The 27001-nt window shown below is 47.4% G+C and overlaps 1 pseudogene; it reads right to left on the bottom strand.

Moving 5' to 3' along the window:
• Positions 1-1588: 1588 nt before the first annotated feature.
• Positions 1589-26418, bottom strand: LOC137535378 (zinc finger protein 436-like; annotated as a pseudogene).
• Between the last annotated feature and the right edge of the window lie 583 nt (positions 26419-27001).

The following is a 27001-nucleotide window of genomic DNA, read 5'->3' as shown; positions in this document are numbered from 1 at the left end:
ATGGAGGAAGGGTGAAAATTACCTCCACCCAGAATTCAGACTCTCATAAATGGCTATAGGTCCAGAGGATAAGGTAAGTATTGATTCTGTATCTCTATTGGGGTGCCCACATTTTTGCACCTGTCTTATCTTTTTATGATGCATAATGCATAGTATTTTTTATTAACTCAATAAATTTAATTTCACTACACAAATACTTTTCAGTATGACATGGCATATGTTAAAAAATAAGCTATTTTAACTACCTGCCGACCACTCCACGCCAACTGGAGTGAACGTGGCACCAGCTCCAGGTCCACTCCACGCCGATTGGCATGAATAGACTGGACTGGGGATTGCAGGGGAGCGCGCGCGTGCGCATCCATGCTCTGATGATAGAGCCCCACTCCGCCTTCAGTCTCCCAGTGGCGATCGCCGCTCGGAGACTGTTAGACGGCGAAACTGCCGTCTAATTAGACTGTACAGCGCTGTGATCTAAGGCAGTGCTGTACTGGGGACAGACGTGTGACATGGCTGTCTACCTTGCAGGCTCAGAGGTGATTTGCTGTCATAGGCTGAAGCCTATGACAGCTGATCACAGTGATTGGCTGGCGGGGGGAGGGAGGGCGGGGATATAATAAAATTAATTAAAAAAATAGCAAACTTTATTAAAAAATAAATAAAAACAATATTTGTATAAAAATAAACAAACATCCCAGCAGGGATGAGACAGAGAGCTCTGTTGGTGGGGAGAAAAGGGGAGGGGGGATCACTTGTGTGCTGAGTTGTGCTGCCAAGACTTAAAGCTGCAGTGGTCCAATAAGTTAAAAAATGGCCTGGTCACTAGGGGGCTTTAACACCGCGGTCCTCAAGTGGTTAAAGGGAGTTGAAAAATTATATAAAATTAATAAAAATCATATTATCTAATAGTTAATGAGATGTCTCCCTTACCGGTGCACTCTGCAGTATTTTTATCTGGCAGATTGATTAGATATATGATCGATCAAATGTCTTGTCTCCTCAAAACTGAAGCCTCCGCTTGTTCTGGGGGGCCTGAGTGTCACAGTAAAGATGCACCCTAAATGTATTACATTTGAGCAACAGAATCTACGGTACCTTGGCTCCCATTGCAGGTTGAGAAGACCCCCCCAGTCTACGGTCATAGCAAACTGCAGACCCCTAGGTCAGTATGTATGCGATATCTCGGGAACAGGCGGAGGTCTGCAATATAATACAGAAGTGGCACGGGGGTCCCCTCTCCCTACCCTACAAATGGGGGGATTGTAGGAGGCCTGGCTGGGGGGATAATCAGCATGAAATGTAATGAATGAGGGGTGCATCTCTCTGCACATGCCCAGATCTCTGGTGACAAGCAGCGATTCTCTCTCCTCCACTGCTAATTCTCCCCATACTTTCCCACCGAGCTGACAGAATAATACAAATACCCACAATGCCTCTGGCTGAGCTAGCTTCCTGCTACATCTATCTAGAGAAGCACAAATAGGGATCTATTTATTAAGAAAAAGGATTACACTTAATATTTTGACTTGATTTTTATTACTATATTTTCAGTTTCAACCCTCTGTAAAAACTCATCTAATAATGTACACACAAAATTAAGAGGGGTTCCCATACTTTTTCTTATGACTGTAAAACAAAGACACAGAGAGAGGGAAATCTTCTTTCCTCAAGTTCAGTCTGGATGAATGGGAGCTTCTTCCCACATCTGCAGCTCACAGCACCTACATAATAATGCTATATAGAACTTTTCTGGAGCCTCACATACTTATTTTAACTTTAAGGGGGTTGAATTATGATTCTTGAATTGTACAAAACAGCCATACCAGTGTGACATAAAATCTGGTTCATTCAGCTGCCAACAAGAACAAATGATTCACTCTTCAGCACTATCTTGTTATCAGGAGAGTTTATTCAGCCAGATATGCGTACTTACTCTTCAGGAAAGCTGTGGCCGCATGCGACTGCAGGTCCTCATTTACATAGATGAAGCACCTAGTTTATTAACCGTTTCAATAAAAATATAAAGAGTGAACACAAGGAAGTTCTCACCAGGTTTAGTACAGGTACTATACTTTCCCTTATTTATATCACCATGTCACCTCAGCTCAGGGCCTAAGTAGCATGCTTAAGGATTGTCTGTAAATATGCTTCCTTGTGCAAACCCCCGAAAAAAAAAAATAGACAAAGTGTATCAGAAAGCTTATGGCCATTTCCCACACTCAGCCCAAGCAACTGATAAGCAATAACTTACGCTGAAAACATTTCCCACACTCAGAACGTGAAAATATGGCTTTTCACAGTATGAGATTTCTCATGTTCCACAAAGTTTGCTTTCATTAAAAAACATTCCCCACACTCTGCACATGAATGAGGCTTCTCACTGGTGAGCTTTTTCATGTTCCAAAAGGTTTGCTCTCCGCACAAAACATTTCCCACACTCAGCACATGAATATGACTTCTCACCAGTGTGACATCTCTCGTGTGACAAGCTGTGATTTCCAAACAAAACATTTCCCACACTGAGTACATGAATATGGATTCTCATCAGTGTGACATCTCTCATGACTTACAAGTACTGAGTTCTGTGAAAAACATTTCCCACACTCAGTACATGAATAGGGCTTCTCACCAGTGTGAGATTTCATGTCTGACAAGGTGTGATTTCCTAACAAAACGTTTCCCACACTGAGTGCATGAATATGGCTTGTTATCAGTGTGAGATCTCTCATGAGTAATAAGTGATGATATCTGTGAAAAACATTTCCCACACTCAGCACATGAATATGGCTTCTCACCAGTGTGACATCTCTCATGACAAATAAGTGTTGATTTCCGTGAAAAATATTTCCCACACTCTGTACATGAATATGGCTTCTCACCAGTGTGAGATCTCTCATGACCAATAAGTGATGATATCTGTGAAAAACATTTCCCACACTCAGCACATGAATATGGCTTCTCACCAGTGTGACATCTCTCATGACTAATAAGTGTTGACTTCCGTGAAAAACATTTCCCACACTGAGTACATGAATATGGCTTCTCACCAGTGTGAGAAAGCTCATGATTAATAAGAGTTGATTTGTGTGAAAAACATTTTCCACACTCAGCACATGGATAAGGCTTCTCACCAGTGTGAGAACGCTCATGAACAATAAGAGCTGATTTATGTGAAAAACATTTCCCACACTCAGCACATGGATAGGGCTTCTCACCAGTGTGGGATCTTTCATGTATGACAAGATATGACATGTGTACAAAACATTTCCCACACTCAGCACATGAATGGCGCTTCTCACTAGTGTGAGTTCTCTCATGTGTGAGTAGATGTGATTTCCGAACAAAACATTTCCCACACTCAGCACAGGTATAGGGCCTTTCACCAGAGTGAGATCTCTCATGTCTAACAAGATGTGATTTCCGAACAAATCATTTCCCACACTCAGCACAGGTATAGGGCCTTTCACCAGTGTGAGATCTCTCATGTCTGACAAGATGTGATTTCCGAACAAAACATTTCCCACACTCAGAACAGGTATAGAGCCTTTCATCAGAGTGAGATCTCTCATGTCTGACAACTAGTGACATCTGAACAAAACATTTCCCACATGTGGAACAGGAATAAGATCCTCCAGCAGGGGGAGAGCTGTGCTGGGGATGAGGCTCCTCGGGGTTAGATAGGTGAGGGGAGTCTGGGGGAATATTTGGGGTAACCAGGATATCTGCAGGAGACTCTTGTCCAGTGACATCACCATACGTTGTACAGTCTGTGGATACAGAGAGACGAGTCTCTGAGAGGTTCCTGATGCCGGGACTCCGCCCTGCAAATAGAGAAACATCATCACTTCCTGTTAGAGAATTCTGATGGGAGGAGCAATTATCATTAGGGATGGTCAGTGAGCTGCTGATAATTCCAAGTTGATGCAAAGCTCAATTAGATTGGCAATGGACCTGATGCAGCAGCTGCACAACTTTGTCTACATTTAGCATACAATCTGCATCATCTCTGAGTAATTTGCATGTCGCTGAACATCACTAGTTATCAGCCTGACAGAGAACTGCAGAAGTTTGTGCACATTACACACCGCCAATCACATAACAAGAACTTTCAGCTTCCATGCTAATTTTATTTAGTTTAGAATTCAGCCAATGAAACACATTTTCTGCCAAATGTGATTATTTGCATACAATTTGCATTACATTTACATACAAAACAGTTATTTGCATCTCTTGGACCCTCCCTATAGATAAAGCATTGGCCATATATGGAAAAGCAGTAAGTTACAGAGCTTGATGAGACAATGGAAGCAACATGTTATGCTGGGAATACATGGGTAGATCCGGCGGCCGATTAGCCGCCGGATCGACCCCAGCTGCGCCCCGCTCGTCCGCGCAGATCGATTACCGCTCGTCCCCGCCGGCGCTCCCTTATCAGCGCTCGATTCCCTTCCATTGTCCGCCGGCGGGGGTCGAACAGCATGATCGGACCAGCTGAATATTATCAGCTGGCCGGATCAGCTGGTCGATACATGGTACAGAAACGTACCGTGTATCCCCAGCATTACTCCTGTGACAACAGACCTATATGTACTTATAGCAAGAAATCTGTGTTATGTTTGTAGAGCAATGTGGTGTCACTTACACATTCTTATTACCGCTGTATCCTCATCTGAGAGACAAGATGTTCATCACCTTATAAAATATACAGAGACAAAGGGAGCCCAGATTGTGTAGTATTAATGGTGAGCTGGTGATTTGTGGAGTGTGAAGGGAAACTCACTAAATAAGGCTGCTATTTAGGGCACCAGCCATATAGGCATGTGGAGGAATCTGTCTGCACTCGGCTCCCCAGGGCTTCCTCTAGGTCTTGGTCACACTCCTGATAAAGCTATAGTTGGTGGGACAGGCCTGGTGGCCCAAGCTGGAGCCCGAGCCCTCCTGGTGAGGAGGGGACAATGCAAAGGGGGAAAGAGGCGCCCGGAGCTGATACAATTGTATAAAACCAATGAAATTACGACAGAGGAGGTGGCTTACATACAGGATGTCACAACCAGGGAAACTGAAACAAGTATTTCATGGCACTGTGGCAATGCATATAGAAGGACCAACTGCCCGTTTCCTCAGGCCAAAATTCTGTGCCTAGAACATTAACATACACAATGCTCCAAACTCAATATGGCCCATGTCGCAGAAAGGGTTTCCCCCTAGGAAGCAATATAGCGTAGAAAATATCAGCATTATATGACATCATTTATAATACAGTTTATAACAAATAACATATGACGTATGTAATGTACAAATGTATTTCCTTATACAGTATATCAATGAATGGATTTCTATATTGCACAAGTCATACTGTATGTTCTAAACTATTTTATAAATTACTAGTGATGGCCAAGCATCAACATTTTGTGAAAATTGCAAAGTAATTGTTCACGGTGAGCTCCTTTACCTTTAATGGCAGGCAAACGGCTAAATCCTTCAGGGCAACTCTGCAGTAGGGACGGCAGAACACTGCCGGCCGTTTGTGCCCGCCCTATATTTTCTTATAGTGCTATTTTTTCCCCCACCCTGAAGTCAGGTGGGACAGGACAGCCAGACATGATCACCACGTGGGCCACTCCTCCCTCTATAAAAGGCACGATCCCAGAAGCCATTTTTATTATTAGTCAGTGTAGGGAAAGGAGCTGCTGCTGCTGATACAGGGACAGTGTTAGAGAGGCTGTAGTGTGATAAAGTGCTGCGTAGCAGTCTGTGTAGGGGGTGGAGCTTCTGCTGCTGATACAGGGACAGTGTTAGACAGGCTGTAGTGTGATATAGTGCTGTGTAGCAGTCAGTGTAGAGGGAGGAGCTGCTGTTGACACAGGGACAGTGTTAGAGAGGCTGTATTGTGATATAATGCTGTGTTGCAGTCAGTGTAGGGGGAGGAGCTGCTGCTGCTGATACAGGGACAGTGTTAGAGAGGCTGTAGTGTGATATAGTGCTGTGTAGCAGTCAGTGTAGGGGGAGGAGCTGCTGCTGCTGATACAGGGACAGTGTTAGAGAGACTGTATTGTGATATAGTGCTGTGTAGCAGTCAGTGTAGGGAGAGGAGCTGCTGCTGATACAGGGACAGTGTTAGAGAGGCTGTAGTGTGATATAGTGCTGTGTAGCAGTCAGTGTAGGGAGAGGAGCTGCTGCTAATACAGGAACAGCGATAGAGAGGCTGTAGTGTGATATAGTGCTGTGTTGGGAGGAACTTCTTCTGCTGCTGCAGATAGAGGGACTGTGGTAGACAGCCTGTAGTGTGATATAGTGCTGTGTAGCAGTCAGTGTAGGGGGAGGAGCTGCTGCTGGTACAGGGACAGTGTTAGAGAGGCTATATTTTGACATAGTACTGTGTAGCAGTCAGTGCAAGGGAAGAAGCTGCTGCTGCTGATACGGGGACAGTGTTAGAGAGGCTGTAGTGTGACATAGTGCTGTGTAGCAGTCAGTGTAGGGGGAGGAGCTGCGGCTGATACAGGGACAGTGTTAGAGAGGCTGCAGTGTGATATAGTGCTGTGTAGCAGTCAGTGTAGGGAGAGAAGCTTCTGCTGCTGATACAGGGACAGTGTTTGAGAGGCTGTATTGTGATATAGTGCAGTGTAGCAGTCAGTGTAGGGGGAGGAGCTGTTGTTGCTCCTGATACAGGGACAGTGTTAGAGAGGCTGTAGTGTGATATAGTGCTGTGTAGTAGTCAGTGTAGGGAGAGCTGCTGCTGCTGATACAGGGACAGTGTTAGAGAGACTGTAGTGTGAAATAGTGCTGTGTAGCAGTTAGTGTAGGGAGAGGAGCTGCTGCTGCGGATACAGGGACAGTGTTAGAGAGGCTGTAGTGTGATATAGTGCTGTGTAGCAGTCAGTGTAGGGGAGGAGCTGCTGCTGATACAGGGACAGTGTTAGAGAGGCTGTAGTGTGATATAGTGCTGTGTAGCAGTCAGTGTAGGGGGAGGAGCTGCTGCTGCTGATACAGGGACAGTGTTAGAGAGGCTGTAGTGTGATATAGTGCTGTGTAGCAGTCAGTGTAGGGGGAGAAGCTGCTGCTGCTGATACAGGGACAGTGTTAGAGAGGCTGTAGTGTGATATAGTGCTGTGTAGCAGTCAGTGTAGGGGGAGGAGCTGCTGCTGCTGATACAGGGACAATGTTAGAGAGGCTGTAGTGTGATATAGTGCTGTGTAGCAGTCAGTGTAGCGAGAGGAGCTGCTGCTGATACAGGGACAGTGTTAGAGAGGCTGTAGTGTGATATAGTGCTGTGTAGCAGTCAGTGTAGGGGGGGGGGGGTGCTGCTGCAGGTACAGGGATAGTGTTAGAGAGGATGCATTATGATATAGGGCTGTGTAGCAGTCAGTGTAGGGGGAGGAGCTGCTGCTGCTGCTGATACAGGGACAGTGTTAGAGAGGCTGTAGTGTGATATAGTGCTGTGTAGCAGTCAGTGTAGGGAGAGGAGCTGCTGCTGATGATACAGGGACAGTGTTAGAGAGGCTGTATTGTGATATAGTGCTGTGTATCAGTCAGCGTAGGGGGAGGAGCTGCTGCTGGTGATACAGGGACAGTGTTAGAGAGGCTGTAGTGTGATATAGTGCTGTGTAGCAGTCAGTGTAGAGGCAGCAGCTGCTGCTGACACAGGGACAGTGTTAGAGAGGCTGTATTGTGATATAATGCTGTGTTGCAGTCAGTGTAGGGGGAGGAGCTGCTGCTGCTGATACAGGGACAGTGTTAGAGAGGCTGTAGTGTGATATAGTGCTGTGTAGCAGTCAGTGTAGGGGGAGGAGCTGCTGCTGCTGATACAGGGACAGTGTTAGAGAGGCTGTAGTGTGATATAGTGCTGTGTAGCAGTCAGTGTAGGGAGAGGAGCTGCTGCTGATACAGGGACAGTGTTAGAGAGGCTGTAGTGTGGTATAGTGCTGTGTAGCAGTCAGTGTAGGGAGAGGAGCTGCTGCTAATACAGGAACAGCGATAGAGAGGCTGTAGTGTGATATAGTGCTGTGTTGGGAGGAGCTTCTTCTGCTGCTGCAGATAGAGGGACTGTGATAGACAGCCTGTAGTGTGATATAGTGCTGTGTAGCAGTCAGTGTAGGGGGAGGAGCTGCTGCTGGTACAGGGACAGTGTTAGAGAGGATATATTTTGACATAGTACTGTGTAGCAGTCAGTGCAAGGGAAGAAGCAGCTGCTGCTGATACAGGGACATTGTTAGAGAGGCTGTATTGTGATATAGTGCTGTGTAACAGTCAGTGTAGGGGGAGGAGCTGCTGCTGATACAGGAACAGTGTTAGAGAGGCTGTAGTGTGATATACGGCTGTGTAGCAGTCAGTGTAGGGGGAGGAGCTGCTGCTGCTGATACAGGGACAGTGTTAGAGAGGCTGTAGTGTGATATAGTGCTGTGTAGCAGTCAGTGTAAGGGGAGGAGCTGCTGCTGCTGATACAGGGACAGTGTTAGAGAGGCTGTAGTGTGATATACGGCTGTGTAGCAGTCAGTGTAGGGGGAGGAGCTGCTGCTGCTGATACAGGGACAGTGTTAGAGAGGCTGTAGTGTGATATAGTGCTGTGTAGCATTCAGTGTAAGGGGAGGAGCTGCTGCTGCTGATACAGGAACAGTGTTAGAGAGGCTGTAGTGTGACATTGTGCTGTGTAGCAGTAAGTGTAGGTTCAGGAGCTGCTGCTGATACAGGGACAGTGTTAGAGAGGCTGTATTGTGACGTTACGGACTTCCGTCCTTCCTCAGATGCATGACATTATAACGTTATGCATCTGAGGAAGGACGGAAGTCCGTAACATGTAATGCAGTGGTTTGCTCCATAATACACAGCAACAGTTTTTGCAGCCAATTGTGAGCCGTCTGTTTCGTTTGTTTATGGTGAACCAGCGACCTCTTGGGCAATCCGATCGAGACTGAGCATGGCAAAGTGAACAGGTCATACATACCTGGTATGCGGCTTCCAAGGTGTCCTTTCTACTAACTACATAGTGTAGGGGAGGAGCTGCTGCTGATACAGGGACAGTGTTAGAGAGGCTGTAGTGTGATTTAGTGCTGTGTAGCAGTCAGTGTAGGGGGAGGAGCTGCAGCTGCTGATACAGGGACAGTGTTAGAGAGGTTGTAGTGTGATATAGTGCTGTGTAGCAGTCAGTGTAGGGGGAGGAGCTGCTGCTGATACAGGGACAGTGTTAGATTGAGAGGCTGTAGTGTGATATAGTGCTGTGTAGCAGTCAGTGTAAGGAGAGGAGCTGCTGCTGATACAGGAACAGTGTTAGAGAGGCTGTAGTGTGATATAGTGCTGTGTAGCAGTCAGTGTAGGGAGAGGAGCTGCTGCTGCTGATACAGGGACAGTGTTAGAGAGGCTGTAGTGTGATATAGTGCTGTGTAGCAGTCAGTGTAGGGGGAGGAGCTGCTGCTGATACAGGGACAGTGTTAGATTGAGAGGCTGTAGTGTGATATAGTGCTGTGTAGCCGTCAGTGTAGGGAGAGGAGCTGCTGGAGATACAGGGACAGTGTAGAGAGGCTGTAGTGTGATATAGTGCTGTGTAGCAGTCAGTGTAGGGGGAGGAGTCGCTGCTGCTGCTGATACAGGGACAGTGTTAGAGAGGCTGTAGTGTGATATAGTGCTGTGTAGCAGTCAGTGTAGGAAGAGGAGCTGCTGCTGATACAGGGACAGTGTTAGATTGAGAGGCTGTGGTGTGATAAAGTGCTGTGTAGCAGTCAGTGTAGGGAGAGCTGCTGCTGATACAGAGGCAGTGTTAGAGGCTGTAGTGTGATATACGGCTGTGTAGCAGTCAGTGTAGGGGGAGGAGCTGCTGCTGATGATGATACAGGGACAGTGTTAGAGAGGCTGTAGTGTGATATAGTGCTGTGTAGCAGTCAGTGTAGGGAGAGGAGCTGCTGATGATGATACCGGGACAGTGTTAGAGAGGCTGTATTGTGATATAGTGCTGTGTAGCAGTCAGCGTAGGGGGAGGAGCTGCTGCTGGTGATACAGGGACAGTGTTAGACAGGCTGTAGTGTGATATAGTGCTGTGTAGCAGTCAGTGTAGAGGGAGGAGCTGCTGCTGCTGACACAGGGACAGTGTTAGAGAGGCTGTATTGTGATATAATGCTGTGTAGCAGTCAGTGTAGGGAGAGGAGCTGCTGCTGATACAGGGACAGTGTTAGAGAGGCTGTAGTGTGGTATAGTGCTCTGTAGCAGTCAGTGTAGAGGGAGGAGCTGCTGCTGACACAGGGACAGTGTTAGAGAGGCTGTATTGTGATATAATGCTGTGTAGCAGTCAGTGTAGAGGGAGGAGCTGCTGCTGACACAGGGACAGTGTTAGAGAGGCTGTATTGTGATATAATGCTGTGTAGCAGTCAGTGTAGGGAGAGGAGCTGCTGCTGATACAGGGACAGTGTTAGAGAGGCTGTAGTGTGGTATAGTGCTGTGTAGCAGTCAGTGTAGGGAGAGGAGCTGCTGCTAATACAAGAACAGCGATAGAGAGGCTGTAGTGTGATATAGTGCTGTGTTGGGAGGAACTTCTTCTGCTGCTGCTGCAGATAGAGGGACTGTGATAGACAGCCTGTAATGTGATATAGTGCTGTGTAGCAGTCAGTGTTGGGGGAGGAGCTGCTGCTGGTACAGGGACAGTGTTAGAGAGGCTGCAGTGTGATATAGTGCTGTGTAGCAGTCAGTGTAGGGAGAGAAGCTTCTGCTGCTGATACAGGGACAGTGTTTGAGAGGCTGTATTGTGATATAGTGCAGTGTAGCAGTCAGTGTAGGGGGAGGAGCTGCTGTTGCTCCTGATACAGGGACAGTGTTAGAGAGGCTGTAGTGTGATATAGTGCTGTGTAGTAGTCAGTGTAGGGAGAGCTGCTGCTGCTGATACAGGGACAGTGTTAGAGAGGCTGTAGTGTGATATAGTGCTGTGTAGCAGTCAGTGTAGGGAGAGGAGCTGCTGCTGCTGCAGATAGAGGGTCAGTGTTAGAGAGGCTGTAGTGTGATATAGTGCTGTGTAGCAATCAGCATAGGGGAGGAGCTGCTGCTGGTGATACAGGGACAGTGTTAGACAGGCTGTAGTGTGATATAGTGCTGTGTAGCAATCAGTGTAGGGGGAGGAGCTGCTGCTGCTGATACAGGGACAGTGATAGAGAGGATGTAGTGTGATATAGTGCTGTGTAGCAGTCAGTGTAGGGGGAGGAGCTGATGATGATACAGGGACAGTGTTAGAGAGGCTGTAGTGTGATATAGTGCTGTGTAGCAGTCAGTGTAGGGGGAGAAGCTGCTGCTGCTGATACAGGGACAGTGTTAGAGAGGCTGTAGTGTGATATAGTGCTGTGTAGCAGTCAGTGTAGGGAGAGGAGCTGCTGCTGATGATACAGGGACAGTGTTCGAGAGGCTGTATTGTGATATAGTGCTGTGTAGCAGTCAGTGTAGGGGGAGGAGCTGCTGCTGATACAGGGACAGTGTTAGAGAGGCTGTAGTGTGATATAGTGCTGTGTAGCAGTCAGCGTAGGGGGAGGAGCTGCTGGTGGTGATACAGGGACAGTGTTAGACAGGCTGTAGTGTGATATAGTGCTGTGTAGCAGTCAGTGTAGAGGGAGGAGCTGCTGTTGACACAGGGACAGTGTTAGAGAGGCTGTAGTGTGATATAGTGCTGTGTAACAGTCAGTGTAGGGGGAGGAGCTGCTGCTGCTGATACAGGGACATTGTTAGAGAGGCTGTATTGTGATATAGTGCTGTGTAACAGTCAGTGTAGGGGGAGGAGCTGCTGCTGATACAGGGACAGTGTTAGAGAGGCTGTAGTGTGACATTGTGCTGTGTAGCAGTCAGTGTAGGGGGAGGAGCTGCTGCTGATACAGGGACAGTGTTAGAGAGGCTGTATTGTGATGTTACGGACTTCCATCCTTCCTCAGATGCATGACATTATAACGTTATGCATCTGAGGAAGGACGGAAGTCCGTAACATGTAATGCAGTGGTTTGCTCCATAATACACAGCAACAGTTTTTGCAGCCAATTGTGTGCCGTCTGTTTCCTTTGTTTATGGTGAACCAGTGACCTGCTCGAGACTGAGCATGGCAAAGTGAACAGGTCATACATACCTGGTATGCGGCTTCCAAGGTGTCCTTTCTACTAACTACATAGTGTAGAGTGAGGAGCTGCTGCTGATCCAAGGACAGTGTTAGAGAGGCTGTAGTGTGATATAGTGCAGTGTAGCAGTCAGTGTAGGGGGAGGAGCTGCTGCTGCTGATACCGGGGAAGTGTTAGAGAGGCTGTAGTGTGATATAGTGCTGTGTAGCAGTCAGTGTAGGGGAGGAGCTGCTGCTGCTGATACAGGGACAGTGTTAGAGAGGCTGTAGTGTGATATAGTGCTGTGTAGCAGTAAGTGTAGGGGGAGGAGTTGCTGCTGCTGATACAGGGACAGTGTTAGAGAGGCTGTATTGTGATATAGTGCTGTGTAGCAGTCAGTGTAGGGAGAGGAGCTGCTGCTGCTGATACAGGGACAGTGTTAGAGAGGCTGTAGTGTGATATAGTGCAGTGTAGCAGTCAGTGTAGGGAGAGGAGCTGCTGCTGCTGCTGATTCAGGGACAGTGTTAGAGAGGCTGTAGTGTGATATAGTGCTGTGTAGCAGTCAGTGTAGGGGGAGGAGCTGCAGCTTATACAGGGACAGTGTTAGATTGAGAGGCTGTAGTGTGATATAGTGCTGTGTAGCCGTCAGTGTAGGGAGAGGAGCTGCTGCAGATACAGGGACAGTGTAGAGAGGCTGTAGTGTGATATAGTGCTGTGTAGCAGTCAGTGTAGGGGGAGGAGTCGCTGCTGCTGCTGATACAGGGAGAGTGTTAGAGAGGCTGTAGTGTGATATAGTGCTGTGTAGCAGTCAGTGTAGGAAGAGCAGCTGCTGCTGATACAGGGACAGTGTTAGATTGAGAGGCTGTAGTGTGATAAAGTGCTGTGTAGCAGTCAGTGTAGGGAGAGCTGCTGCTGATACAGGGACAGTATTAGAGAGGCTGCATTATGATATAGTGCTGTGTAGCAGTCAGTGTAGGGGGAGGAGCTACTGCTGCTGCTGATACAGCGACAGTGTTAGAGAGGCTGTTTTGAGATATAGTGCTGTGTAGCAGTCAGTGTAGGGGAGGAGCTACTGCTGCTGCTGATACAGGGACAGTATTAGAGAGGCTGTAGTGTGATATAGTGCTGTGTAGCAGTCAGTGTAGGGTGGGGAGCTGCTTCTGCTGATACAGGGACAGTGTTAAAGAGGCTCTAGTGTGATATAGTGCTGTGTAGCAGTAAGTGTAGGGAGAGGAGCTGCTGCTGCTGATACAGGGACAGTGTTAGCGATGCTGTAGTGTGATATAGTGCTGTGTAGCAGTCAGAGTAGGGGGAAGAGCTGCTGCTGCTGATACAGGGACAGTGTTAGAGAGACTGTAGTGTGATATAGTGCTGTGTAGTAGTCAGTGTAGGGAGAGCTGCTGCTGCTGATACAGGGACAGTGTTAGAGAGGCTGTAGTGTGATATAGTGCTGTGTAACAGTCAGTGTAGGGGGAGGAGCTGCTGCTGCTGATACAGGAACAGTGTTAGAGAGGCTGTAGTGTGATATAGTGCTGTGTAGCATTCAGTGTAAGGGGAGGAGCTGCTGCTGCTGATACAGGAACAGTGTTAGAGAGGCTGTAGTGTGACATTGTGCTGTGTAGCAGTAAGTGTAGGTTCAGGAGCTGCTGCTGATACAGGGACAGTGTTAGAGAGGCTGTATTGTGATGTTACGGACTTCCGTCCTTCCTCATATGCATGACATTATAACGTTATGCATCTGAGGAAGGACGGAAGTCCGTAACATGTAATGCAGTGGTTTGCTCCATAATACACAGCAACAGTTTTTGCAGCCAATTGTGTGCCGTCTGTTTCCTTTGTTTATGGTGAACCAGTGACCTGCTCGAGACTGAGCATGGCAAAGTGAACAGGTCATACATACCTGGTATGCGGCTTCCAAGGTGTCCTTTCTACTAACTACATAGTGTAGAGTGAGGAGCTGCTGCTGATCCAAGGACAGTGTTAGAGAGGCTGTAGTGTGATATAGTGCAGTGTAGCAGTCAGTGTAGGGGGAGGAGCTGCTGCTGCTGATACCGGGGAAGTGTTAGAGAGGCTGTAGTGTGATATAGTGCTGTGTAGCAGTCAGTGTAGGGGAGGAGCTGCTGCTGCTGATACAGGGACAGTGTTAGAGAGGCTGTAGTGTGATATAGTGCTGTGTAGCAGTAAGTGTAGGGGGAGGAGTTGCTGCTGCTGATACAGGGACAGTGTTAGAGAGGCTGTATTGTGATATAGTGCTGTGTAGCAGTCAGTGTAGGGAGAGGAGCTGCTGCTGCTGATACAGGGACAGTGTTAGAGAGGCTGTAGTGTGATATAGTGCAGTGTAGCAGTCAGTGTAGGAAGAGGAGCTGCTGCTGATACAGGGACAGTGTTAGATTGAGAGGCTGTAGTGTGATAAAGTGCTGTGTAGCAGTCAGTGTAGGGAGAGCTGCTGCTGATACAGGGACAGTATTAGAGAGGCTGCATTATGATATAGTGCTGTGTAGCAGTCAGTGTAGGGGGAGGAGCTACTGCTGCTGCTGATACAGCGACAGTGTTAGAGAGGCTGTTTTGAGATATAGTGCTGTGTAGCAGTCAGTGTAGGGTGGGGAGCTGCTTCTGCTGATACAGGGACAGTGTTAGAGAGGCTCTAGTGTGATATAGTGCTGTGTAGCAGTAAGTGTAGGGAGAGGAGCTGCTGCTGCTGATACAGGGACAGTGTTAGCGATGCTGTAGTGTGATATAGTGCTGTGTAGCAGTCAGAGTAGGGGGAAGAGCTGCTGCTGCTGATACAGGGACAGTGTTAGAGAGACTGTAGTGTGATATAGTGCTGTGTAGCAGTCAGTGTAGGGAGAGCTGCTGCTGCTGATACAGGGACAGTGTTAGAGAGGCTGTAGTGTGATATAGTGCTCTGTAACAGTCAGTGTAGGGGGAGGAGCTGCTGCTGCTGATACAGGGACATTGTTAGAGAGGCTGTATTGTGATATAGTGATGTGTAACAGTCAGTGTAGGGGGAGGAGCTGCTGCTGATACAGGGACAGTGTTAGAGAGGCTGTAGTGTGACATTGTGCTGTGTAGCAGTCAGTGTAGGGGGAGGAGCTGCTGCTGATACAGGGACAGTGTTAGAGAGGCTGTATTGTGATGTTACGGACTTCCATCCTTCCTCAGATGCATGACATTATAACGTTATGCATCTGAGGAAGGACGGAAGTCCGTAACATGTAATGCAGTGGTTTGCTCCATAATACACAGCAACAGTTTTTGCAGCCAATTGTGTGCCGTCTGTTTCGTTTGTTTATGGTGAACCAGTGACCTGCTCGAGACTGAACATGGCAAAGTGAACAGGTCATACATACCTGGTATGCGGCTTCCAAGGTGTCCTTTCTACTAACTACATAGTGTAGAGTAAGGAGCTGCTGCTGATCCAAGGACAGTGTTAGAGAGGCTGTAGTGTGATATAGTGCAGTGTAGCAGTCAGTGTAGGGAGAGGAGCTGCTGCTGCTGATACAGGGACAGTGTTAGAGAGGCTGTAGTGTGATATAGTGCTGTGTAGCAGTCAGTGTAGGGGGAGGAGCTGCAGCTTATACAGGGACAGTGTTAGATTGAGAGGCTGTAGTGTGATATAGTGCTGTGTAGCCGTCAGTGTAGGGAGAGGAGCTGCTGCAGATACAGGGACAGTGTAGAGAGGCTGTAGTGTGATATAGTGCTGTGTAGCAGTCAGTGTAGGGGGAGGAGTCGCTGCTGCTGCTGATACAGGGACAGTGTTAGAGAGGCTGTAGTGTGATATAGTGCTGTGTAGCAGTCAGTGTAGGAAGAGGAGCTGCTGCTGATACAGGGACAGTGTTAGATTGAGAGGCTGTAGTGTGATAAAGTGCTGTGTAGCAGTCAGTGTAGGGAGAGCTGCTGCTGATACAGGGACAGTATTAGAGAGGCTGCATTATGATATAGTGCTGTGTAGCAGTCAGTGTAGGGGGAGGAGCTACTGCTGCTGCTGATACAGCGACAGTGTTAGAGAGGCTGTTTTGAGATATAGTGCTGTGTAGCAGTCAGTGTAGGGGAGGAGCTACTGCTGCTGCTGATACAGGGACAGTATTAGAGAGGCTGTAGTGTGATATAGTGCTGTGTAGCAGTCAGTGTAGGGTGGGGAGCTGCTGCTGCTGATACAGGGACAGTGTTAGAGAGGCTCTAGTGTGATATAGTGCTGTGTAGCAGTAAGTGTAGGGAGAGGAGCTGCTGCTGCTGATACAGGAACAGTGTAGCGATGCTGTAGTGTGATATAGTGCTGTGTAGCAGTCAGAGTAGGGGGAAGAGCTGCTGCTGCTGATACAGGGACAGTGTTAGAGAGACTGTAGTGTGATATAGTGCTGTGTAGCAGTCAGTGTAGGGAGGGGAGCTGCTGCTGCTGATACAGGGACAGTGTTAGAGAGGCTGTAGTGTGATATAGTGCTGTGTAGCAGTCAGTGTAGGGGAGGAGCTGCTGCTGCGGATACAGGGACAGTGTTAGAGAGGCTGTAGTGTGATATAGTGCTGTGTAGCAGTAAGTGTAGAGAGAGGAGCTGCTGCTGATACAGGGACAGTGTTAGAGAGGCTGTAGTGTGATATAGTGCAGTGTAGCAGTCAGTGTAGGGAGAGGAGCTGCTGCTGATACAGGGACAGTGTTAGAGAGGCTGTAGTGTGATATAGTGCAGTGTAGCAGTCAGTGTAGGGGAGGAGCTGCTGCTGATGATACAGGGACAGTGTTAGAGAGGCTCTAGTGTGATATAGTGCTGTGTAGCAGTAAGTGTAGGGAGAGGAGCTGCTGCTGCTGATACAGGGACAGTGTTAGCGATGCTGTAGTGTGATATAGTGCTGTGTAGCAGTCAGAGTAGGGGGAAGAGCTGCTGCTGCTGATACAGGGACAGTGTTAGAGAGACTGTAGTGTGATATAGTGCTGTGTAGCAGTCAGTGTAGGGAGATATGCTGCTGCTGACACAGGGACAGTGTTAGAGAGGCTGCAGTGTGATATAGTGCTGTGTAGCAGTCATAGTAGGGAGAGGAGCTGCTGCTGCTGCTGATATAGGGACAGTGTTAGAGAGGCTGTAGTGTTATATAGTGCTGTGTAGCAGATGCGCCTTCTTCTTGTTGTTGCAGTAGTGGCTGTGAATCAGTGATTTCACCACCACCACCACCAAATAACTCCTGCGAAGTGTCAAATGCAGCGGATGTTGTGCTTGTTGTAGCGCTGGTGGCTGCGGGAGATGAGGTGTTCTGTGTTAAATAGTCAAGCACGTCCTGATCTTGGGAAGTGATGGCACGTGCCTTCTTCTGAGCACATCAGCGTAGGGGAGAGGAGCTGCTGCTGCTGATACAGGGACAGTGTTAGAGAGGCTGTAGTGGGATATAGTGCGGTGTAGCAATCAGTGTAGGAAGAGCTGCTGCTGCTGATACAGGGACAGTACTAGAGAGGCTGTCTTGTAATATTGTGCTGTGTAGCTGCTTCCCAGGTCCTCTGCTACTTGCAGTTCACCAGCCAGGAACCCTCCCCAATAGTTCTTTTGAGGACTCTACCTGACCATAAAATTCCTTTGGAGGACTGACAGAGACATTGAACTTGCTGTAGTTATTATTAGCTGTTGCTTTCTTGTGGTGTGTTGTAGGAACACTACACTACCATATACAGTGTAGTGTGCGGCTGCATCACTGTTATAGCCCACCGCCCTATGCAAAAGTAATTTAGTGTCTGACAACATGTACTGTTACCATGTCACATCAACTGTTTGTTCTAGGTGATCTTTGTGTGCCAAAAAATAAATAAATTAGATTTGTGGCAATACCCCTGTGTTGATCAATGCCTGGGCTGCTGTGTGTTGTACTGACTGTTACCGTGTCACTTCAACTCCTGTCCGTACTGTGTGTTCAAGGTGATCTCTGTGTGCAGTATACAGTAAATGGAGAGTATTGTGCAGTGAAAGCCGTGCATCTCTTACCTCTAGATTGCTTTGAACCTCCCTTTCCCTGCTGCCTCTAGTGCATCTCTGTGTGTTTTGTGTGATGATGTAAGGAGATAGAGATGCCGGAGACTAGAGGGATCGGTGACTGAAGGATTCACAGTGCTGGAGAGGTAAGAGAAGCAAGGCTTCTACAGGGCAATACTTTGCATTTCTACTACTCTGTGGGGGGAGCATGGGAGGAGGCACTAACACCATCACCAGGGAAGCTGCAGAGGAGGAGGAAGTCCACCACCACCCCCAAGGAAGCTGTGGGGGAAGAGAGGGGAGGCAACCACCACCAGGGAAGCTGTAGGGGGAGAGAGGGTAGCCGACCACCACCAGGGAAGCTGTAGGGGGAGAGAGGGGAGCCCACCACCACCAGGGAAGCTGTAGGGGGTGAGAGGGGAGCCGACCACCACCAGGGAAGCTGTAGGGGGAGAGAGGGGAGCCGACCACCACCAGGGAAGCTGTAGGGGGAGAGAGGGTAGCCGACCACCACCAGGGAAGCTGTAGGGGGAGAGAGGGGAGCCGACCACCACCAGGGAAGCTGTAGGGGGAGAGAGGGGTAGCCGACCACCACCAGGGAAGCTGTAGGGGGAGAGAGGGGAGCCCACCACCACCAGGGAAGCTGTAGGGGGAGAGAGGGGAGCCCACCACCACCAGGGAAGCCGTAGGGGAGGAGAGAGGGTAGCCCACCACCACCACCACCAGGGAAGCTGTGGGGGGAGAGAGGGGAGCCGACCACCACAAGGGAAGCTGTGGGGGGAGAGAGGTGAGCCGACCACCACCAGGGAAGCTGTAGTGGGAGAGAGGGGAGCCCACCACCACCAGGTAAGCTATGGAGGAGGGAGAGGGGAAGCCCACCACCACCAAGAAAGCTGTGGGAAAGGGGGGGGGCTGTAGGGGAGGAAAGGGGAAGCCCACCAGCAGGGAAACTGTATTGGGGAGAGTGAGTTACTAGACACCAAGAAACGGTTTTGGGGTTGGAGGGGGACCAGTAGAAATAAAGGAGCTGTATAAGGGGCACGTGGCTTGCAAAATAGGTCAAAACTAATGGTATGGAAGGGGCATGGCAAAAAGTGTGGAAGGGGCGGGTCTTAGTGTCCATTTTTTCTGGCTTCAAAAGTTGGGAGCTGTGCATATGATGTCATATCTGCACATGCTCAGTCCATACCAACCAAACAAATACACTTTACTTTTTCATTTAAACCAACTTTGTTTACAACAGACACTAACACACATACAGAGACATCAGAACACGCTCCATCTCACACACATTGTTACAGTGAAGCAGGGATGACACCTGAGTCTGCTGAAAATGGCTGCTGGATTTTGCGGACAATTCTTTTGTGTTTTTCCCACATGACGGCTCGCTGGCAGCAGTTGTCGGTCAGTTATAGATATTGCATGCGGAGTGCATAAAAAAAAATACAGCAAAGCCATTTTTCCAGTATGCTGCAAAACGTTCATTTTAACACTTGCCCATAACTGTCACTAGAAAATAATTACTTGTGTTTTCTCATGTGATTTATCATCAAGGCAAAATGCCTGCAATTCCCCCAAGTGTGATCCCTGCCTGAATATCTCATACATGACACACACAATATATTGGTAGGTGAACAGAGGCGCCAGAAGGATAAAAGTACATAAAATTAAAAAAAAAATTGCTGGGAGGAAGTGGTGGACTCGCCTCCGTTAAAGAAGATACCAAAGACTGTAAATATATAGATATACACATTTATTGACAATACCCCAAAGATGCAACATGTTTCGTGGGCACAGCCCACTTATTCAGGCAATAAGCAGGGGATAAACAACAGCAATTCAGTTATAGCAAGCAGAGTGCCTCTGTACTGTTCACAACAGTACAGAAGCGTTGCATCTTTGGTGTATTTTCAATAAATGTGTATATCTATATATTTACAGTCCTTGGTGTCTGCTTTAACGGAGGCGAGTCCACCACTTCCTCCCAGCAATTTTGTTTAAAATTTTATGTACTTTTATCCTTCTGGCGCCTCTGTTCACCTACCAATATATTTGAGTCCACCCCAGGTGGAGGGGTGATCTACCCCCTTTCTTCCTATCTACAGAGAGCGACTTCTTAATCCTGAGTGAGGACAGGTCTAATCTCCTCACCTGCCTAATGAGTGGTTACCTAGGTGGTAACCCGTGTTTGGCCTAGTGCACACCAGAGCGGTTCGGCTGCGGTTTGCGATCCGCTTGTGGGTGCGGATCCGCTAGGGTAATGTATTTCAATGGGCTGGTGCACACCAGAGCGGGAGGCGTTTTGCAGAAACGCATACTCCCGGGCTGCTGCAGATTTTGGATTGCGGATGCGTTTCTGCCTCAATGTTAAGTATAGGAAAAACGCAAACCGCTCTGAAAAACGGCACTTCAGAGCGGTTTGCATGGCATTTTTTGTTACAGTAGCTGTTCAGTAACAGCTTTACTGTAACAATATATAAAATCTACTACACCAAAAACGCTTCCCAAAACCGCAAAATGCTAGGTGAAACGCTACAGAAAAATAAGAAAAAGCGTTTCAAAATCTGCTAGCATTTTGCGGATCTGCTAGCGTTTTTTGGTGTGCACCAGGCCTTTGTGAGTATTACCATCTCACTGTTTCATTTATCCAATCAATTTTGACATACTACACCATATTGGGCTCTCGATTTCTCTTCAACTTTATGACACACACAAGTTATACATTTGTTGCACAGTAAGAAGGGCCAAATCATATGGCTGCCTTGTCTGCAGCACAAGTGGCCGTTCTTCTTACAGAACACCCCCCAGCTTACACCCTTCTAGAGACTCAGGCAGAGGGCACACTTGTCATGATTTGTCTGCAGCACAAGTGGCCGTGCGCCTTACAGAACCCCCCCCCCCCCCCAGCATACACCCTTCTAGAGACTCAGGCAGGGGGCGCACTTGTCATGATTTGTCTGCAGCACAAGTGGCCGTGCATCTTACAGAACACCCCCCAGCTTACACCCTTATAGAGACTCAGGCAGGGAGCGCACTTGTCATGATTTGTCTGCAGCACAAGTGGCCGTGCGTCTTACAGAACACCCCCCAGCTTACACCCTTCTAGAGACTCAGGCAAGGAGCACACTTGTCATGATTTGTCTGCAGCACAAGTGGCCGTGCGTCTTACAGAACACCCCCCAGCTAACACCCTTCTAGAGACTCAGGCAGGGAGCACACTTGTCATGATTTGTCTGCAGCACAAGTGGCCGTGCATCTTACAGAACACCCTCCAGCTTACACCCTTCTAGAGACTCAGGCAGGGAGCACACTTGTCATGATTTGTCTGCAGCACAGGTGGCCGTACGTCTTACAGAACACCCCCCAGCTTACACCCTTCTAGAGACTCAGGCAGGGGGCGCACTTGTTATGAATGGTCTGCAGCACAAGTGGCCGTGCATCTTACAGAACACCCCCCAGCTTACACCCTTCTAGAGACTCAGGCAGGGAGCACACTTGTCATGATTTGTCTGCAGCACAAGTGGCCGTGCTTCTTACAGAACACCCTCCAGCTTACACCCTTCTAGAGACTCAGGCAAAGGGCACACTTGTCATGAATTGTCTGCAGCACAAGTAGCTGTGCATCTTACAGAACACCCCCCAGCTTACACCCTTCTAGAGACTCAGGCAGGGAGCACACTTGTCATGATTTGTCTGCAGCACAAGTGGCCGTGCTTCTTACAGAACACCCTCCAGCTTACACCCTTCTAGAGACTCAGGCAAAGGGCACACTTGTCATGAATTGTCTGCAGCACAAGTAGCTGTGCATCTTACAGAACACCCCCCAGCTTACACCCTTCTAGAGACTCAGGCAGGGGGCACACTTGTCATGATTTCGCGGGTTTGCTGCGCTCTGTCATCACACTTTCTGTGTTCATTTGTAATTTTAGGATGCAGTGAAATACAATGTAATCAGGAATGTGCGCATTGTGCATAAAAAGCAGAAAGCGGTCTGATTCATAATCATGGGAAATATATGAATGACATGCAATTCCCGAGCGGGCCATTGCCTATAATGGATAGTGCGGCAGTGTGTGTTCTGCTATGTGTAGCACAAGGCACATGATTCAGGTCAGCATGCTTCCTGCCTCAAGCTGGCCATCCTGCCTAATAAAGTGCCAGGTTTCTGTGTCTGTCTGCGTCCGTGTGTGTCAGGGCTCAGAATCCCAGACATGGTCGCAGCCATTCTGCCATGATCTTTGCTGCAATTTCTAAAAAGCACTGCGACTTTGCTGCAATTGTGATTTTGAGACCACAGAGGCATAGAGGTAAAGCCCCGCCCACATGCTAGATTAAAGTCAGCTGAGGCTGCTGATAATCAGGCATGTGTACAGCTGGCTCATCACCCAACCAGCGATCTGCCAGGCTGACCAACTCAGCCAAGAGACAGACGATACCTTTGTTGTGACCCCACCCACCATGTGATGTCACATTGGTGCCGCTTCATTGGCCCTACGCCATCCCCCATGTTACAGCAAAAGACAAATATCCACATAGCGTAATACTGTATTTATTATATAATATAAAACATGTCAATACACTCACAAAACTCCTTAGAGAGTCCTGGCAGCCTGCAGGTCTTCCTATCGCGTCTCCCAGTGCGACTTCCGCCAGAGGCCACACCTTACTAGTTTTGTCACATTGTGACTCATCAGTGACCATTATCAGCTTATTACAGGCCAAATCACCCCTACTGTGACCAGTCTGTGCACAGTAATGTACAGTGACCATTATCAGTTTATTACAGTGCGGTAACACTAAGTCACCCCTACTGTGACCAATCTGTGTACAGTAATGTACAGTGACCATTATCAGCTTATTACAGGCTGGTAACACTAAGTCACCCCTACTGTGACCAATCTGTGTACAGTAATGTACAGTGACCATTATCAGTTTATTACAGTGCGGTAACACTAAGTCACCCCTACTGTGACCAATCTGTGTACAGTAATGTACAGTGACCATTATCAGCTTATTACAGGCTGGTAACACTAAGTCACCCCTACTGTGACCAATCTGTGTACAGTAATGTACAGTGACCATTAGCAGCTTATTACAGGCCGGTAACACTAAGTCACCACTACTGTGACCAATCTGTGTGCAGTAATGTACAGTGACCATTATCAGCTTATTACAGGCCAGTAACACTAAGTCACCCCTACTGTGACCAATCTGTGTACAGTAATATACAGTGACCATTAGCAGCTTATTACAGGCCGGTAACACTAAGTCACCACTACTGTGACCAATCTGTGTACAGTAATGTACAGTGACCATTATCAGCTTATTACAGGCCGGTAACACTAAGTCACCCCTACTGTTGCCAATCTGTGTACAGTAATGTACAGTGACCATTATCAGCTTATTACAGGCCGGTAACACTAAGTCACCACTACTGTGACCAATCTGCGTACAGTAATGTACAGTGACCATTATCAGCTTATTACAGGCTGGTAGCACTAAGTCACCCTTACTGTGACCAATCTGTGTACAGTAATGTACAGTGACCATTATCAGCTAATTACAGGCTGGTAACACTAAGTCACCCCTACTGTGACCAATCTGTGTCCAATAATGTACAGCAACCATTATCTGCGTATTACAGGCCAGTAACACTAAGTCACCCCTACTGTGACCAGCCTGTGTACAGTAATGTACAGTGACCATTATCTTATTACATTGTAATTACATTATCTTATTACATTGTATCCAATCAGCAACACTTCCCCATTCTGGAGGGAAACCACCGCACCGCCCCACTCCCTGACTGGACAGGAGGCGTGGCTATCACACTATTTAATCCACAGTTTTTGGACACCTTGGCACTGAGGCGCCAACACCAACCCCCACAAACACCCCCCCACCCGCTTTCCTTTTGTTCCCCCTCCCCACCACCCATACCCACAGACACACCATGCATACATGTTTCTATCTACATTACACAATACACTAATATGGTACGCCTATGTTTATTTACTATATTATTTACCATATCTTTATACAGTGATTTGGTTCTGATGTACACCTACTTTTGCCTTAGTCCCTAGTTGTATGCTCCTATGTTATATTGCCTGAGGAAGCAGGTTTACATCTGTGAAACGCGTTGCGACCCCCTTGGAGTATGCCAATAAAATTTATTTAGATTTGACTGACAGTTTATAGTGTCTGCTTACAGGAGGTAAGTCCACCGCTGCCTCCATAGCACTTTTAAACGTTTTATTACCTGATTTTATCCTGCTGGCGCCTCTGTTCTTTTTACATAATCTTATTACAGGCCGGTAACCCTATGTGCGACAAAACGGACTAGGGCATTCCAAAGCCATCAGGGTGACTGTACGGTGACTGTTAGTAAACTGTCATTAAACACAATTACGAAAGAAAGTTTTAGATGACAAAAATCTAATATGTGTACACAGCATAACCTCTAATATGGTCAGTCTGTGAGCAGTGACATAGTGATAATAATTACGCTATTCAATATTTAATGTTGATTACTCACCTGGTCTACCCTCTATAAGAGTGTTCCCATCTATAGTTGTCCCCATCATGTCACCCTCCTCCACAGACAGCTGATCACTCCTCACATACGTCTCTTCTTCCTCTTTAATTGTCATCCTGTTATTGTCCACCATAGACTGTTGATCACTCCTCATATATGTCTCTACTTCCTCTTTATTTGTCCTTATTATGTCACTCTCCTTCATTGACTGCTGATCACTCGTCACATATGTCTTCTTTACTTCCTCTGTAATTGTCCCCATCATGTCACCGTCCTCCATAGACTGCTGATCACTCTTCACATATGTCTCTTCTTCTTCCTCTTTAACTGTCCCCATCATTTCTCCCTCCTCCATAGACTGCTGATCAATCCTCACATATGTCTCTTCTTCCTCTTTAATTGTCATCCTGTTATCGTCCGCCATGGACTGTTGATCACTCCTCATATATGTCTCTTCTTCTTCCTCTTTATTTGTCCTTATTATGTCACTCCCCTTCATAGACTGTTGATCACTCCTCATATGCTTCTCTCCTTCTTCCTCTTTAACAACAGCACTTCCATGCATAAGTTCTCCACCCTAGGTGTACAAAATAAGAGACAATTTAATATGTGAGCACATACAGGTCCTTTTCAAAAGCAGCTAGCTATCAGGAGATTTTGGAGCACTTCATGCTTCCATCTGCTGAAAAGCTTTATGGAGATGAAGATTTCATTTTTCAGCACGACCTGGCACCTGCTCACAGTGCCAAAACCACTGGTAAATGGTTTACTGACCATAGTATTACTGTGCTTAATTGGCCTGCCAACTCTCCTGACCTGAACCCCATAGAGAATCTGTGGGATATTGTGAAGAGAAAGTTGAGAGACGCAAGACCAAACACTCTGGATGAGCTTAAGGCCGCTATCGAAGCATCCTGGGCCTCCATAACACCTGAGCAGTGCAACGGGCTAATTGCCTCCATGCCATGCCACACTGAAGCAGTCGTTTCTGCAAAAGGATTCCCGACCAAGTATTGAGTGCATAACTGAACATAATTATTTGAAGGTTGACTTTTTTTTGTTTTAAAAACACTTTTCTTTTATTGGTCGGATGAAATATGCTAATTTTTTGAGATAGGAATTTTGGGTTTTCATGAGCTGTATGCCAAAATCATCAATATTAAAACAATAAAAGGCTTCAACTACTTCAGTTGTGTGTAATGAATCTAAAATATATGAAAGTATAATGTTTATTAGTACATTACAGAAAATAATGAACTTTATCACAATATGCTAATTTTTTGAAAAGGACCTGTATTACAGAATACACAGGAGGAAAGAATGTGTCACAGCTTGGTGTCCCTGGTGCCCCTAAATACCACCTACCTGATAATGGTGGGGGATGGTGTGATTTTCTTGTGGACAATCCTGGGAATAAAGAGGACCTGTACATCTCTCTGGTGGGCATCTGGTACTGAATCCCTCTGTAAGAAATTCCAAGGCTGACTGAATACATTGTCTCTATGTGATTATCAGATGATGGGGGATCTAGGTGGACCCTCCATACTGCTCTCTCCTTTTCAAGAAACAAAAGCCTCCTCTTACCCGGTGAATTGAGGGGCGGCAAATTCTCCATCACGGTGTCCTTGTACAGGTGCTTGCGTCCTTCTAAATACTGCCCATCCTCCATGGGAAAACAGACAGTGACATTCTGACACCTTATAGGAACCTGACACACAGAATGCTACCATTACCACCCAAACACACCCCTTGCTGTTAATGGATATTTTCCCATAATTCCCAGCACTGCTCACCTCTCCTGTCAGCAGCTCCATCATCTTCATGGTGACTTCCAGAATCTTCTGCTTGTTGTGTCTCTCAGATATCAGGGAGTGAGGAGGGGGCACCGTTATGGTCACATGATCACCAGACTTCACTGGAAGAAAACTCTGTGTAGAAAGATCAACAATTATGTTACATGACTCTCACTTCTCCAGTCAAATGTGTTTTTTATTAATAGTGACACGAGTGATGTCATCAGAATCCTCTTTACCTCTCCGGTCAGCAGATAGATAAGCTCCAGTGTGAGGTTGAATATCCTCTCAGTCATGTGACTCTGGTCCTCATCCATCCTCAGTGATGTGGTCAAGTGATCTATATAGCATGCTGTTGCCTTTTGATAGATCATAAGGGGGGGGGGGGGGGGATAATCTAGGTTATACAGGTGTTAATAAAGAAAATACCAATACAGGATCCCTCTCCTCCCAGCACTCACCATTGCTGTCACTTGAGGGTGGTGGGGCCATGCAGTGTATCCCAGGAAAGCATAATAAGTTGTTTTATTGCTACCTGTGCACTATACTCACAGCGTGCTGCAGTCCTGTCCTCCATCTGCCTCCTCTCCAGCTGGCCTTCTCTCCTCACATCCCCCTCCCACTGTTACCATTCCTGTGATGTTACAGCAGTGCTAGTAGTAGTAAATGGGA

The sequence above is a fragment of the Hyperolius riggenbachi genome, chromosome 10, assembly GCF_040937935.1.
Source record: "Hyperolius riggenbachi isolate aHypRig1 chromosome 10, aHypRig1.pri, whole genome shotgun sequence".
Lineage (NCBI taxonomy): Eukaryota > Metazoa > Chordata > Amphibia > Anura > Hyperoliidae > Hyperolius > Hyperolius riggenbachi.
The sequence above is the reverse complement of the archived record's forward strand: the minus strand, read 5'-3'. Positions and strand labels throughout refer to the sequence as shown.